This window comes from Danio rerio, chromosome 3 (genome assembly GCF_052040795.2).
Source record: "Danio rerio strain M-AB ecotype USA chromosome 3, GRCz13ab, whole genome shotgun sequence".
Taxonomy (NCBI): domain Eukaryota; kingdom Metazoa; phylum Chordata; class Actinopteri; order Cypriniformes; family Danionidae; genus Danio; species Danio rerio.
In genome coordinates, this window is record NC_141023.1 from 65,928,812 (window position 1) to 65,940,262 (window position 11,451).

Below are 11,451 nucleotides of genomic sequence, written 5' to 3' on the forward strand. Positions count from 1 at the left end.
GTTTTTCAAAAGAAAAAACGGATTACCTAATCGGATTAGATCACGTAATCCAATCTTGGTTTGGATCCAGATCAAACCTTTACTTTGGGTTTTTCAGACCTTTTTTGTAGGATCTGGATCACTTTGATCCAAAAAACCTGGATTAAACTGATCCCATCAGAAGGGTGGATTTAGTGTGGATTTCATGCCCAAAATGTAATGAAAACTTAAAAATTTATTAAATAATATTATTTTTGGATCATGCAGTATCTTACGAGATATCCTATTTATTCATAAGTTTTTTATTTTATTTGTTCATCTGTCAGGCTATAGTGATTATTGACTTTAATGTATTCAGCCTTTCAGTATAGGCCTACAGCAAAGTAGAAATAGCTTGGCCTCATAAAATAATCCCCCAAACAGCTGTGAAAACTGACCAAAAACAATAAATTTTATTCTGTCACTAATTGATATATATATATATATATATATATATATATATATATATATATATATATATATATATATATATAGATAGATAGATAGATATAGATATATATATTCATCACAATGGAAACTATTTTTCTTTTTAGAATATTTATTAGTGATGCATGCAATGATTAAAAATGCAAAGAATGGCAATCACTGATTTTTGAAATCTCTTTCAACAATTGCAAAAAGAGACTGAAAGTGCAGAAGCACAGCTTCATCTGGCAAAGGAACAACTGACTCTGACTAAACTGCAGCAAACCAAGGCCAGACTTGAGATTCGCCTCCTAAAGGCTTTGCTCAGACAACTGGTCTCTCCACATCAGATGAGGAAGTCTGAACTTATTGTGGAGTTTTTGACATTAAGCCTTTTTTATTTACATCTATATTTAAAACTTATTATAAATATACTTAATGTACAGTGTTTTAGGTCTCAGATGAGCCGACTGCTGGAAGAGGATGGGGTAAGGTTTTTATTTTTTTTATTTAATTTTTTTTAATGTGTGTGTTTTCATTAAAAAAAAAAAAAAAAAGTTATATTGACCCCACCCTGGCTATTCTACTTGTTGCTCTTTACATAGGCCTATTTATCCATCTACATTGTGTTTGAGCACTGGTTATCCAGATTTAGTGATTCTAAAGTTCCTATCCGGATCAGATTGATCCAATCCAATGTTGCTTTGAAAAACTGGCTCAAAAAGTAAGCTGGATTACGTGATCACGGATCGCAAAAACAGGATTACTAAATCTGGATCAATTTTATCCGGATTAAACCTTTTGAAAAACCGGGCCCAGCAATCTAATCCTAGCAGATTGCTGGCAAACACGCAGATCGCTAAAGACTACAAATCTGGAATTTTATGGACTACATATCCAGTCATGCACCTCATACACACCTGTTCTGGAAATTAAACAGGGCGCTAATAATTCAGGGGACCTAATAATTCTGACTTTAACTGTATATATATATATATATATATATATATATATATATATATATATATATATATATATATATATATATATATATAGAGAGAGAGAGAGAGAGAGAGAGAGAGAGAGAGAGAGAGAGAGAGAATACGTCAGTAATAAGCTTTGATTTACAGTAACCTCTTCAACATTACTCAGTATCCAAGTGGATGTCATGGAATCAGTGAGACATCAGTCAATCTGAAGTGATTTATTTTAAAAAAACATATCACAAAACACTGACATGGGCATCTTTTTTTTTTTTTAAATCACTCGTCACTACAGTTATAAAACAGAAAATAATCAGCAACAATAGTCAGCAACAATGCTTTTCTTGGATTTTCTGTCTTGTTTACAGTCCAAATATCTAAAAACCCTAAAATGAAGAAGCTTTCTCTAGACAAGCAAAGAAAATTGTATTGTTTTTAGAATTAATGGCTCAAAATTAAGTGAGTTTTTCCTTAAAGCAAGTAAAATAATCTGCTAATGGAGTAAGCAAAATAATCTAGATTTTCCTTATGAAATTAAATTATTTCACAGACCTCATTGGCGGATTATTCTGCTTGTTTCATGGAAAAAACTCTTCATTTTCACATAAAATGTCTTAAATCAAAACTATATTTTTGACTTGTCCAAAAATGCTTCTTTGATTTAAGAATTTGTAGATATTTTAGACCAAAACTCCACGCCAGAAACACATTTTTATTCGCAGATCATTTAATATTACGAACGATTTCCAACACATACTTTTCCACGACGCTTAATCTGTCGGATATAGACGTTACAGTATCCAGCAGCACTTTCAGCTCCTGTCGATTTAGACGATATGCCTTTGTCCAGTCCGCCATGGCTCCCCTCAGGCGGCGATATTCGTTTATCATCTCGGCTATATATTTTCTGCGCAGCTGCTCGTCCCGGAGCATAGATTCAGTGAGCTGCTGGATACAGAGCGCTATAGTGATTTTATCTTCAATCTGGGCGTCAGGATTCAACTTCTTGCAGTCAGGATTGGATTTTTGGGCGGCAGAATTGGAGTTTTGGCCGTCAGGATTGGAGTTTTGGGCAGCAGAATTGGAGTTCTGGCCATCAGGATCGGAGTTTTGGTCGTCAGGATTGGATTCTTGGGCATCAGGGTTGGACTTTTGGGCATCAAGATTCATTTTTAGGGCATCAGGATTGGATTTTTGGGCATCAGGATAGGATTTTTGGGAGTCAGGCTTGGATTTTTGGGTGTCAGGATTCAATTTTTGGCTGCCAGGATTGGATTTCTGTCTGACTGGATTCATTACCAGAGGAAAACTGAGAGGTTTACTGAGCCGTTTCTCCAGCTCATTCAGCAAACATTGGGTTTTGTTGGCGAGATATACCAAATAATTCGTTTCAGTAAGCTTTTCACTCTCGATCCATAGCTCTGCACCTCTTGTGTCGTAATCCAGGATGTTTTCCGCTGTATTGCAGGAGTAGAGTTGTATTAGTGTGTTTGTGATGATTAAAACTGATTAAAAAAAATAAATAAATAAACAAAAAATGCTTTTTGATTATACTGTAAAAATACTGGGTTTCACACAATCACTACATGAAGGATTTACCTTAGCTTGTTAGCTTTTAGAAATGTAAGTGGATTGAACATAAAATAATTAAGTTTGAGAGTTGTGTGATTTCAGCTAGTTTTAAATAAGTCGTTTGAACAAACAGCAAATGTCATATGCTGAAAAAAAAGCCGGGTTTGCACAACTCCTTCATGTTGGTCACAACACAAATCGATTGAGTAAACAAATGATTACAAATTTAAGTGGATTGAACATAAAACAATTAAGTTGTCCCCAAATAAAAACACCAAAGGAATTGTGTTGTTTCAGCCCATTTTACATAAGTAGCTTAACCAAACAGCAAAACGTCAAATTCATAAATCAAGAAGCATTTTTAAACGATTAAAGAAATAATTATCATTATTCACTCAAAAATACATTGAATAAACGTACGTTATATATTAGGAATGCATGATATTGGATTTATTGTCGATATCTGATATGCCAATACACTCAAAAAATTACTTTTGCTGCTTGTTTAAACTACTTCTTTAAAATGAGCTGATTCAACACAATTCTTTTGCGTTTTTTGAGGGCAACTTAATTGTTTTATGTTCAATCCACTTAAATTTGTAAAGACAATTAAGTTTGTGTAGGAACATGAAGTGATTGTGTGGAACCCAGCATGTTTTACAGTGCAGATTTCAACTAATTTGCACCAACACCAATATTTGAGTCTATGTATAGTTCAGAAAACATTTGATTCTCTTTGTACTGGAATCATTTTGGGCTTTTTAAAGCAAAAGCTGTATTTATTTATATATTTAGGCAATTGTTTGTTTCAGTTTCAGAGTCTGAAGAGTCTTGTTTAAACATAAGATAAAACAAAACAATGAAGTTGTCCCCAAAAAAACTCAAGAATTGTGTTGTTTTAGCTCATTTATAATAAGTAGTTTGAACAATCAACAAAACAACATTTTTGGAGTGTTGTTTCTAAGCCAGATATCTCAAAACTCGTAAATTAAGAAGCATTTTTAGACGATTAAAGAAATGGATATGATAAAACACACACAAAAAGCTATTTGGTGTCTGTTCAAACTAATTATTCAAAATGAGCTTAAACAACACAATTCTTCAGACGTTTGAGCGACAACTTAATTGTTTATTGTTCAATCCACTTTGAATTGAAAAGACTAATAAGTTAAAATCTCGTCATATTGTCCCAACACAAATCGATAGTGTTGAACCCAGGGTTTTTTACTGTGCAAGTCAAAATTAAGAGAGTTTTTCCTTAAAACAAATGAAATGAGCTATAAAAAAAGGGGGTGAGTCAAATATTCTTATTTTAAACTGAAAACAATATTACAGTGTTTATCAACATTGGCAGATTATTTTACTTGTTTTAAGGAAAAACTTAGATTTGACTCATTATTTCTGAAAACAAAACATTATTTTATTCTTGTCTAGGAAAATTCTCCTTAATTTAGGATTTTGTAGATATTTGGATTAGAAACGGGACAAAAAAGCTTTTTTTTTTTTTTTCGTTTTTGCAGTGGCATCAGCAGAATATATTTTACAATGCAATTAATTATTTTTTTTATATTTACATTTATTCAATAAGTTTTAAGTTCTAGTTATTTTACTACATCAACTTAAATTAAATAAACATTAAATTAGTCATATTAATAAATCAAATGTTTTCTTAAATTATAGCCTTTGTCTTGTTTCTAGTCAAAATAATCTAACAATGAGGTCTGAATACTCTGTTGGGATGTCAAAGAGATATTTTTGGGGGGGTTTGGGTTAGGAGGAAACATGTTTCATATCTTAATCATTCATTCATTTTATTTTCAGCTTAATCTCTTTATTAGTCAGGGGTCGCCACAGCGGAATGAACCGCCAACTTATCCAGCATATGTTTTACACAACCTGTCCAGCTGCAACCCAACACAGGGAAACACCCATGCACTCTTGCATTTACAGACATACACAACGGTCAATTAAGCTTATTCAATTCCCCTATAGCGCATGTGTTTGGACTGTGGGAGCACCCGGAGGAAACCCACGCCAACACAGGGAGAACATGCAAACTCCACACAGAAATGCCAACTGACCCAGCTGAGGCTCGAACCAGCGACCTTCTTGCTGTAAGTGCAACCACCGGCCACCGTGCCGCCCCCTAATCAGGTTTCAACTTACTTTTTTTTTTTAAGTTACACCAACTTGCATCAATTAAGCACTCAAAACATCAAGTTGATTTGTTTCACTTAATTCACTTTCTAAATTATGTTAAAAAAAAAAAGCTGTCATGACTTTTTATTTTGTCATGTATTTACTGTGTGCCATTTTTATACTATTTGGCTTAAAAAGTCGAAACAAAAGCGATAAGTGAGAAAATATTCGATTTACTGATAGAGTTAATGAAGTTATTATTCAGTTTAACATGATTCAATGCAACAACTGAAACTCAAAAATGTAATAGATAAATATAATTCATTCATTGTCCTTCAGCGTAGTCTCTTAATTCATCAGGGGTCACCACAGCGAAATGAACCGCCAACTTATCCAGCAAATGTTTTACACAGCGGATGCCCTTCCAGTTTGAACCTGCATCAACTAAGCTGACTCAAAATAATCAAGTTCAAATGAAGTGTTAAACTAGTTGAACTTAAAAATTGCACGATGGTGCAGTTGTTAGCACCGTCGCCTCACAGCAAGACACTCGCTGATTTGAGTCCCAGCTGGGTCAGTTGGCATTTCTGTGTGGAGTTTGCATGTTCTCCCAGTGTTGGCATGGGTTTCCTCTGCGTGCTCTGGTTTCACCCACAGTCCAAACACATGCGCTATAGGGGAATTAATGAAAATTGGCTGTTGTATAAGTGTGTGAATGTAAGAGTGTTTGGGTGTTTTCCAGTACTGGCTTGCAGCTGGAAGGGCATCCGCTGTGTAAAACATATGCTGGATAAGTTGGAGGTTCATTCCGCTGTGGCGACCCCTGATGAATAAAGAGACTAAGCCGAAGGAAAATGAATGAATGAATTAAAAAATGTAAGTGAGCAACATGTTTACAGTGTACCTTCTGATGATCTCAGATGACGTTTCTCCGCGCTCTGAATGCTGTCGCTTGATTCTCTTTCCCGCTTTGCTCCATAGCTTGAGCTGGGCGTTTTGGATTCGTCAGATTTGGGCTCTGCGGCAGATTTTGAAAAGGTTAATTCACTTTCTGTTTAACAGAAATTAGATTTTTCAACACATTTCTAATCATAGTAGTTTTAATAACTCGTCTCTAATAACTGATTTATTTCATCTTTGCCATGTTGACAGTAAATAATATTTGACTAGATGCTTTTCAAGACACTTCTATACAGCTTAAAGTGACATTTAAAGGCTTAACTAGGTTAATTAGGGTAGCTAGGCAAGTCATTGTATAACAGTGGTTTGTTCTGTAGACCAGGGATACCTAAACTTTTTTATTCCAGGACCCACCTAGGCAAGTAATTCAATCTCAAGACCCACTATAATATTTTAATATGGAAAAATGGGTAAAAAATGTCTCCATTCAAAGCAGTCAAAAATATATAGTGTGTGGCTGTTTGGATTTTGCGATTTGATATGCACAGAATGACTGTGATCATTTTTTTGTTGAAAAAGATCCTCTTCTTTTTTCAGAAGAGAATATGATCGACCTTTTTTTTTTTTTTATATAAACTTTATTTATTGAACACAAGTGGAAAGCATTCGTTGTATACAAATGTCCAATTTCTGCTTTTCTTTTTTGAACACTTTTGTAAACATTCAACCCCAAAACCCCCCACCCATCCCACCCATCCAAACACATAGCCACTTTTCTTGTAAAACGTATAACAGAAGACGGAGAAATAATAATAAAAAAAAATTAATAAATAAATAAAATAAAAATAAAATATTAACAATAAAACAAAAATAATGATAATAGTACAATTTGAGATACATTCATAAATGCTTTCGAATAAATAAATAAATGAAACAAAATAAATACATTAGCTAGTTACATCAATAATAATGATGTGCTACCTACTTCTTGGTTTTTATGGTTTTAGTTGTGCTGAGGTTAAACCAATGTGTCTAGTTTAGGGCATGACTGTTCCGCAGAAAAAATGCTAGACTAAAAGAAAAAAAAAATAATAATAGTAATTCCGACCATAAAATGATTTCTTAAATAATCACCTCCAGAGGTGTTAAATCATCAAAATAATTTAGTAGTGGCCTCCAATGAATATAAAACTTGTGAGGCGAGCCTCTGAGAGAGAACTTAATCTTCTCTAATTTCAAAAGACTTAAGATGTCGTGTAACCAAACTTTGATTGAGGGTGGTTGTTTCGATTTCCACATTAAAAGAATTCTTTTGCGTGCAACAAGGGAGGAAAAGGCGATGACATTATTTTGAATGTTTGTGACATGAAGATCATCTGGGGGTTTTCCAAAAATAGCGATGTGAGGGTTTGGGTTTAATATGATCGACCTTTGATCAAGCCCCGTCACATCGCAGTAAATTCCACTGCTAGTGTAAAGTCATAAGAAACTAAATCGCTTTTTGATCGACTACTACAAGCTGGGAAAATGTCAGATACATTTGCCAATGCAATTAACGTTAATGCTGAATAGATCTAACATTTACACATTTGCTTGAGGAAGGACTGATGGGGGTAGTTACATTACTATTACTATTATCCATAACATCTAAGCCCTTCGATAACATTAGCTGACGTTAAAACTAACAGCACTATAGCTTTTCATTGATTAGCAATGTGTCAACGTTGGGATGTCAAAAATATGGGACAACAAATAGCTTCAAATGATAGAATACATAGCAAACATTAGAAAACATTGACAATAAAATAAAAGGTTTAGCCTATTAAAATCGATGGCCTATACAGAAATTACATAAAGCTATAAAATCTACTTCACTTTTAATTGTATTTGCATATTGATTAAAGTGACTATAGTTATTTAGTGAAGAGCAGCAAATGAATCTCTCATTGTGTTTTGCTTGATAACAGAGGTGTTCATGTAAGAATGCACAGACCTATAATGAAGCATTCGACTACTTTAGTAACTGTTTTAGCTCATTTAAGAGAAAATTAGTTGTGTTTAAAATAAAACACGCAAGACGGAGCAAAAAAAAAAAAAAACGAAAAATATAAGCACTTTTCCGACGGTCCCTTACTGAGAGCTCCGCTCAGCGCGAGCTCTCCCGGCTAAACGCAGATCAAATGGAGGGCTAAAACGGAGAAGTGCTCGTAATGTTGAGCGAAAAAAAAAAGAAAAAAGCAGCTGTGAAACATAACCAGCTTTGTCTATTTGTAGGAAACACACTTTAGATATTTTTAGTGTAAGAGGTTTTTGAGTTATTGCCGTCAATCGTACTGGTTTTGATTCATCGCAATGTAAATACAGCTGCAGCTATGTGACGTTGCGCGACCCACCTTTGTTCACTGTGCGACCCACAGTTTGAAAACCCTTGCTGTAGACTATTGGAAAAAATAGCTTGAAGGGGCTAATAATATAGACCTTAAATTTTTTTTTTTAATTTAAAACTGCTTTTATTCTAGCTGAAATAAAACATAAGACTTTCTCCAGAAGAAAAAATATTATCAGACACACTGTGAAAAAAAAAATAAAAAATTATATATATATATATATATATATATATATATATATATATATGTATATATATATATATATATATATAAATATATATATATATATATATATATATATATATATATATATATATATATATATATATATATATATATATATATATATATATATATATATATATATATTTCGTTATGGATGTGACACTATTTCGTTATGGATGTGACCAGTGTGAAATTGGTACTTGTGTGGTTTTGGTAAATCAAATATAAACAATTATATTTGATTTACCAAAACCACACAAGTACCAATTTCACACTGGTCACATCCATAACGAAGCGTTTCCGTCATAAATGCAAAAATATTAAATAAAATAAAATCAACTATACTTGTTCTGTGGTAAGCCGACTCTTATCCTTTTGATTAGCATTATTTCTTTTGGGTTGTTCAGTTTATAGAATTTCTACAAAGTATGTCGTATACTGTAAATTCGTAAACTTTTATTTGTCACATCCATAACGCATGTTTATTTTCCTTATTTAAAGTATAAAAAATTATTACAGATTGAAATTTTTCTAATCATAAAACTCCCTGATTAGATGTTTTTGAAAACATAAACAGACGTTTCAATATAATATTTACACTTTAAGTTTTTACTGCAAATGTCACATCCATAACGCCGGAACTGCTCATATATATAGTTGAAGTCAAAATTATTCGCCCCCGTTTGAATTTTTTTTCTTTTTTAAATATTTCCCAAATGATGTTGAACAGATGCAGGAAATTTTCACAGTATGTCTGATAATATTTTTTCTTTTGGAGAAAGTCTTATTTGTTTTATTTCAGCAAGAATAAAAGCAGTTTTTTATTTTTTTAAAACCATTTTAAGGACAAAATTATTAGACCCTTTAAGGTAATTTGTTTTTCGATTGCCTACAAAACAAACCATCGCAATACAATAACTATAATTAACCTAGTTAAGCCTTTAAATGTCACTTTAATCTGTATAAAAGCATCTTCAAAAATATCTATTAAAATATTATTCACTGTCATCACGGCAAAGATAAAATTAGAGATGAGTTATTAAAACTATTATGTTTAGAAATGTGTTGAACCAATCTTCTCTCCGTTAAACAGAAATTGGGGAAAAAACTAACACACACACACACACACACATTTAGACAGACAGACAGAACAAGATCTGTTAGTCAGTTGTTAGCACTGCAGATAAAAACTGCTAATTTATGGATATATTTATAGAGTGTGTTCAGTCCCCATGAAGCACATCACACAGGGCTGAGGTGTGAAATAAGCCATGAATGAAGGATAACTATCAGACAGACATCAGCTTAGCCGGCACAGCATGAGGCGGTCTGTTTGATGTTGTGAAGTGTGAAGTTGCGTGTCTGTGTATTGGCATCATGTTGCTCATCTAAAGTTTACAGCTGAAACATTAGAGTTCACCCATAATGGTTTCCTCTTCCTCTACTTGTTACTCAAACCAGTTTTGAGATTCTTTATTTTGTTGAACACTTCTTATCTTTAAAAAAACAAAACAAATTCACAACATCTGATGAATGCACAAACGCTTTAGTTATGTATTACAAATAATTATAAAACATAGATAAAAATAAGTATTTGGGTGTAGAAATAGACAAGGTTTCATGCAATTATCGTTTGTGTAATAAGATAAAGCTGAGAATTTATTTTCTGTGTCATCTCAGGCTAGCATCATAACAGATTCCAGCACTCTTCTCTTTGTCTGTAATCATGACGCCGCAAAAATGCTTTCATACTTGGGGTTTTTGTTTTGTATTTACTCCAATTATAAAAATTCTTACATCAAGAAGCATTTTCTAAACACAATGCAAACGTTTAGTATTGTTTCCAGAAATAATGAGTCAAAATTAAGTGTTTTTCCTTAAAATAAGCTAAATGATCTGCCAATGAGGCAAGGAAAATAATATTGTTTTCACTATTGAAATAGGATTATTTTTCTTACTGCATTGGCAGATTTGTTTTTGCTTTGTTTTAATGAAAGACTCTCTTAATTTTGCCATATTATTTCTTCAAACATGACAGTATTTTTTGTGTGTCTTGAAAATGCTTCTTGATTTAAGGATTTTAAGATATTTGGATTAGAAACAAGACAACTCAGTAAAAAGCTTGTTTTACGTAGCAATCTTGCAATTCTGTTTGGTATACAGTATGCATCTGTCTGTTTAACTAAAGACTAGCGACATTAGGTAAAATTCAATCCAAAAATGTTTTGCATAAGTTAATCAGGTTTCAACCAATGTTTTAAAGTTATAAATACACTGCAAAAAAGGCTTTTCTTGCTTAGATTTGTTGTCTTGTTTCTAGTCTAAATATCTAAAAATTCTCATATCAAGAAGCATTTTTTAGACAAGCAAAACATATTGCCTTGCTTTGAGAAATAATATGCCAATATTAAGTCAGTTTTTCCTTAAAACAAGCAAAATAATCTGCCAATGGGGTCAGCAAATTAAATTTGTTTTTTCTTTTGACGTAAGATTATTTTGCTTACCCCATTGGCAGATTATTTTGCTTGTTTTACGGAAAAACTCACTTAATATTGGCATAATATTTCTCAAAACAAGGCAATATGTTTTGCTTGTTTAGAAAATTCGTCTTGATTTAAGAACTTTTAGATATTTGGACTAGAAACAAGACAAAAAATCTAAATAAGAAAGCATTTTTTGCAGTGTAGCAACTTAATATGTTTAGTCAGTTGGATTTATGTAAGTTGAGAGGACTAGACAAGTTCATTTGATTCAACTAAATACAATAAGGCACCAAGACTTTTATTTTTACAGTGTTGGTT

The 11,451-nt window shown here is 32.7% G+C and overlaps 1 long non-coding RNA gene across 1 annotated transcript; it reads right to left on the bottom strand.

Annotated features, from left to right (window-relative positions):
- Positions 1–1,632: 1,632 nt before the first annotated feature.
- Positions 1,633–6,223, bottom strand: wu:fb97g03. The gene is given in 2 exon segments (NR_170137.2): positions 1,633–2,884; positions 6,043–6,223. It is a non-coding gene; the product is annotated as a wu:fb97g03 (long non-coding RNA).
- Between the last annotated feature and the right edge of the window lie 5,228 nt (positions 6,224–11,451).